The following is a 6000-nucleotide window of genomic DNA, read 5'->3' on the forward strand; positions in this document are numbered from 1 at the left end:
ATCTGTAATTCACCATCGATTCTGTTACTCGCACGTATTTCCTCAACGCCAGCTATTCAATACATGCCACAACATGCAAGCTTTTAGTCTCTGTGATAAAGAAAATAACATGGGTTATGTTTCAATGGGTTTAAGTCAAACTACGATTGCTGTACATTATCCAAATCGATTCTGTAGTGGGGTGCGTACTGGCAGCAGAGAAGTCAGGCGCAGGAGAGCGAAAACTGATTTACAACGATGGTGTTTAATAAACATAAAACACAGTCAACAGAACAATACATGAAATGGGTCAAACAAAACCCGGTAAATACCAGCATACCGTGCACAAACACTAACAAGAAACAATTACGGACAAGGACATGGACATGGGGGGAACAGAGGGTTAAATACACAACATGTAATTGATGGAATTGGAACCAGGTGTGATGGAAGACAAGACAAAACCAATGGAAAATGAAAAGTGGATCGGCGATGGCTAGAAGGTCGGTGACGTCGACCGCCGAACGTCGCCCGAACAAGGAGAGGGACCAACTTCGGCGGAAGTGTACATTTGTTCTATTCCGATGATTTTTTTAAAAGGTGATTTATAAGTAGACTAGTGTCAAGCTGTCTCACTACAGAAACAGGAGATAGACTAGTGTCCTGTCCAGGGGGTGTACTGGTACATCAAGCTGCCTCACTACAGAAACAGGAGATAGACTAGTGTCCTGTCCAGGGGGTGTACTGGTACATCAAGCTGTCTCACTACAGAAACAGGAGATAGACTAGTGTCCTGTCCAGGGGGTGTACTGGTACATCAAGCTGCCTCACTACAGAAACAGGAGATAGACTAGTGTCCTGTACAGGGGGTGTACTGGTACATCAAGCTGTCTCATGCGATACAGAAACAGGAGATAGACTAGTGTCCTGTCCAGGGGGTGTACTGGTACATCAAGCTGTCTCACTACAGAAACAGGAGACAGACTAGTGTCCTGTCCAGGGGGTGTACTGGTACATCAAGCTGCCTCACTACAGAAACAGGAGATAGACTAGTGTCCTGTCCAGGGGGTGTACTGGTACATCAAGCTGCTTCACTACAGAAACAGGAGACAGACTAGTGTCCTGTCCAGGGGGTGTACTGGTACATCAAGCTGCCTCACTACAGAAACAGGAGATAGACTAGTGTCCTGTCCAGGGGGTGTACTGGTACATCAAGCTGTCTCACTACAGTAACAGGAGATAGACTAGTGTCCTGTCCAGGGGGTGTACTGGTACATCAAGCTGCCTCACTACAGAAACAGGAGATAGACTAGTGTCCAGTCCAGGGGGTGTACTGGTACATCAAGCTGTCTCACTACAGAAACAGGAGATAGACTAGTGTCCTGTCCAGGGGGTGTACTGGTACATCAAGCTGCCTCACTACAGAAACAGGAGATAGACTAGTGTCCTGTCCAGGGGGTGTCCTGGTACATCAAGCTGTCTCACTACAGAAACAGGAGATAGACTAGTGTCCTGTCCAGGGGGTGTCCTGGTACATCAAGCTGTCTCACTACAGTAACAGGATATAGACTAGTGTCCTGTCCAGGGGGTGTACTGGTACATCAAGCTGTCTCACTACAGAAACAGGAGATAGACTAGTGTCCTGTCCAGGTGTACTGGTACATCAAGCTGCCTCACTACAGTAACAGGAGATAGACTAGTGTCCTGTCCAGGGGGTGTACTGGTACATCAAGCTGCTTCACTACAGAAACAGGAGACAGACTAGTGTCCTGTCCAGGGGGTGTACTGGTACATCAAGCTGTCTCACTACAGTAACAGGAGATAGACTAGTGTCCTGTCCAGGGGGTGTACTGGTACATCAAGCTGTCTCACTACAGTAACAGGAGATAGACTAGTGTCCTGTCCAGGGGGTGTACCGTTCTGGCTCGTACAAGGCTACTTACTTACTACACCGAAGATCATGGAAAATCTGTCAAACGTGGAATGGTACAATATCGACTGCGGGGGATTCCTTTCTTAAGACCCTGATTTTACTAAATCATTTCCATACAGCACATGTGCCTCTCAGGTCATCGAGTCAATGAGCATTATGATGTAAATGTCTAGAATATCACATTTAATATTTCACACTAGCAGTTGAATGACGACCAGGTTGCTTCTGGTCTGCCAGGGTGAGTTAAAAGACAAGGGGTCTGTGATGCATGGACATCTCCCAATCTAATTAACCTTCACACAACACTAATTAATTAAATCTCAACAAGGTCAACCTCTTTAATAGGGACAATTAAGCACCATCCCTGTATGACAGGAAGACAACAGCTTTCTACCAACGCTCTGGTGTGACAGGGACTCTGGATGGGGAGTTGTAGTGCTTAGAGAGGTACTGTAGCCGACAACGTTAGAGAGGTACTGTAACAAGAATCAGACAATAATGCTGACATGTCACATTTTATGGTCTTCTCATTTATAATTACCAAAGATCAAACATTTGGTAGAGTTCTGTGCTGGAGATCACAGTGTGCTGGAGTTGGCAGTGTGCTGGAGATCACAGTGTGCTGGAGATGGCAGTGTGCTGGAGATCACAGTGTGCTGGAGTTGGCAGTGTGCTGGAGATGGCAGTGTGCTGGAGATGGCAGTGTGCTGGAGTTGGCAGTGTGCTGGAGTTGGCAGTGTGCTGGAGATGGCAGTGTGCTGGAGTTTGCAGTGTGTTGGAGTTGGCAGTGTGCTGGAGATGGCAGTGTGCTGGAGATGGCAGTGTGCTGGAGATGGCAGTGTGCTGGAGATCACAGTGTGCTGGAGATGGCAGTGTGCTGGAGATGGCAGTGTGCTGGAGATCACAGTGTGCTGGAGATGGCAGTGTGCTGGAGATCACAGTGTGCTGGAGTACTAGGACAGCCACAGTCTCAGTACGACTCTCAGACTGAGGTTGGGATTGAATCCTAAACTCATTGTAAAACGATGTTGACAACTCACTTTTTAAAAGGCAATGAACCCTCATCCACTACCATAGCAGTCATGGTAAACGCTGCAGATTACGGCTCATTCTACAACAAGCCTCGGATTGAAACCCGGCCAGACACACCAACACTGAGACAAGTCCTGCTGAGACTGAGCATGTCCTAATATGGACAGCGTTTTGATAGATACCACCCTACCAGGTTAATGAAGCAGTTGGATACAACAGCTTGCTGATGTTTCCCCAAACAGAGTCTATTAACTAGGTATCATTTAAAGTGGGTTTTCCCCTCCAGACTAAGTCCTGTCTAACAGTGTGTGACGGGCCAAATGTGTCTGCCAGCTGTTCACTGCTCTTATCCTCAGGCTATTGCTGGGTTTGGGTCAGTACAACATGTGTGTGTTGATGCATGATAGACCAAACGTAGTGTTCTTTGCCGTATACGTTGATGTGTTTTTTTGTTTATCTTTCCAGCCCTTGTGTGTCATAACACGAGGGATTACGTTGTCTTGTCATTAACTATCTGTAACGGTCGTCGTAAGGAGGGGACCAAAATGCAGCGGGTATATTGAGCATCTTCTTAATCTATTGAAGGAAAAAACACTTAAACAAAACAAACGACGAAAACAGTCCCGTAATGTGCACAAACTATACAGGAAACAACCACCCACAAACACAAGTGAAAACTAACCCAACTAAATATGGCCTCCAATCAGAGACAACAACAACCAGCTGCCTCTAATTGGAGGTCATTGACAAAACTAACATAGAAATAGACAAGCTAGATAAACACATAGAAATATATAATCTAGAACATAAACCAAAAACCCCGAAACACACAAAACAAACACCCCCTGCCACGCCCTGACCAAACTACAATAACAAATAACCCCTTTTACTGGTCAGGACGTGACACTATCTTAGTGTGGGCCACGCTAAACTGAACTCTCCTAGTGTGGGCCACGCTAAACTGAACTCTCTTAGTGTGGGCCATGCTAAACTGAACTCTCTTAGTGTGGGCCACGCTAAACTGAACTCTCTTAGTGTGGGCCATGCTAAACTGAACTCTCTTAGTGTGGGCCATGCTAAACTGAACTCTCTTAGTGTGGGCCGTGCTAAACTGAACTGTCTTAGTGTGGGCCATGCTAAACTGAACTCTCTTAGTGTGGGCCACGCTAAACTGAACTCTCTTAGTGTGGGCCATGCTAAACTGAACTCTCTTAGTGTGGGCCATGCTAAACTGAACTGTCTTAGTGTGGGCCATGCTAAACTGAACTCTCTTAGTGTGGGCCGTGCTAAACTGAACTCTCTTAGTGTGGGCCGTGCTAAACTGAACTGTCTTAGTGTGGGCCATGCTAAACTGAACTCTCTTAGTGTGGGCCACGCTAAACTGAACTCTCTTAGTGTGGGCCACGCTAAACTGAACTCTCTTAGTGTGGGCCACGCTAAACTGAACTCTCTTAGTGTGGGCCATGCTAAACTGAACTCTCTTAGTGTGGGCCATGCTAAACTGAACTATCTTAGTGTGGGCCACGCTAAACTGAACTCTCTTAGTGTGGGCCACGCTAAACTGAACTATCTTAGTGTGGGCCACGCTAAACTGAACTCTCTTAGTGTGGGCCGTGCTAAACTGAACTCTCTTAGTGTGGGCCACGCTAAACTGAACTATCTTAGTGTGGGCCACGCTAAACTGAACTCTCTTAGTGAGGCCACGCTAAACTGAGTAGATGGTTGGCCATCTGATTCCTATCTTCACTTAACACTGTTAACATCCACACATGCATGATCCCTTTGTCCTGGTGGGATATATATGTATGGAAGCTAAGCCAGCAATGCGTTGGCTAAGGGCATCGTTGTGGCATCCATACATACTCACCTGATCTCTCTCTCTCTCCCCAGGTACTGCAGAAGCCTCCCCTCCCTGGGATATTGACAGAGATGGATAGCCAATGATTCCATTGGCTCCATCTTGGGACAACCTGGGCACCACAGCTTCCATTTTACCCAGCCTACATTAATAAAACAATGGGGTGCCTCTCGATACGGGCGCTCCCCTCAACCGCAAGGTCCTTATGTAGAGAGAACCTCCCCCCCCACACACACACGCACACACATACACACTCACAGTAATGCACACACAAACCGAAGCCATGCAGAGACAGGCATGCAGGGGGGAAAAACACAAGAAGTGTCCTTCCGGTCACATTGAGAATTTACACCAGATGGTTCTATATTTATTACCATGGAGAGTATGAGATGAACCGTGAGTTATATCATTAGATGAACTATGCGTTATAACACATTATATCATTAGATGAACTATGAGTTATAACACATTATATCATTAGATGAACTATGAGTTATAACACATTATATCATCAGATGAACTATGAGTTATAACACATTATATCAATAGATGAACTATGAGTTATAACACATTATGTCATTAGATGAACTATGAGTTCTAACTCACATTATATCATTAGATGAACTATGAGTTATAACACATTATATCATTAGATGAACTATGAGTTATAACACATTATATCATTAGATGAACTATGAGTTCTAACTCACATTATATCATTAGATGAACTATGAGTTCTAACTCACATTATATCATTAGATGAACTATGAGTTATAACACATTATATCATCAGATGAACTATGAGTTATAACTCACATTATATCATTAGATGAACTATGAGTTATAACACATTATATCATTAGATGAACTATGAGTTATAACACATTATATCATTAGATGAACTATGAGTTATAACACATTATATCATTAGATGAACTATGAGTTATAACACATTATATCATTAGATGAACTATGAGTTCTAACTCACATTATATCATTAGATGAACTATGAGTTATAACACATTATATCATTAGATGAACTATGAGTTATAACACATTATATCATTAGATGAACTATGAGTTATAACACATTATATCATTAGATGAACTATGAGTTATAACACATTATATCATTAGATGAACTATGAGATATAACTCACATTATATCATTAGATGAACTATGAGTTATAACACATTA

This window comes from Salmo salar, chromosome 02, assembly GCF_965601325.2.
Source record: "Salmo salar chromosome 02, fSalSal1, whole genome shotgun sequence".
Taxonomy (NCBI): Eukaryota; Metazoa; Chordata; class Actinopteri; order Salmoniformes; family Salmonidae; genus Salmo; species Salmo salar.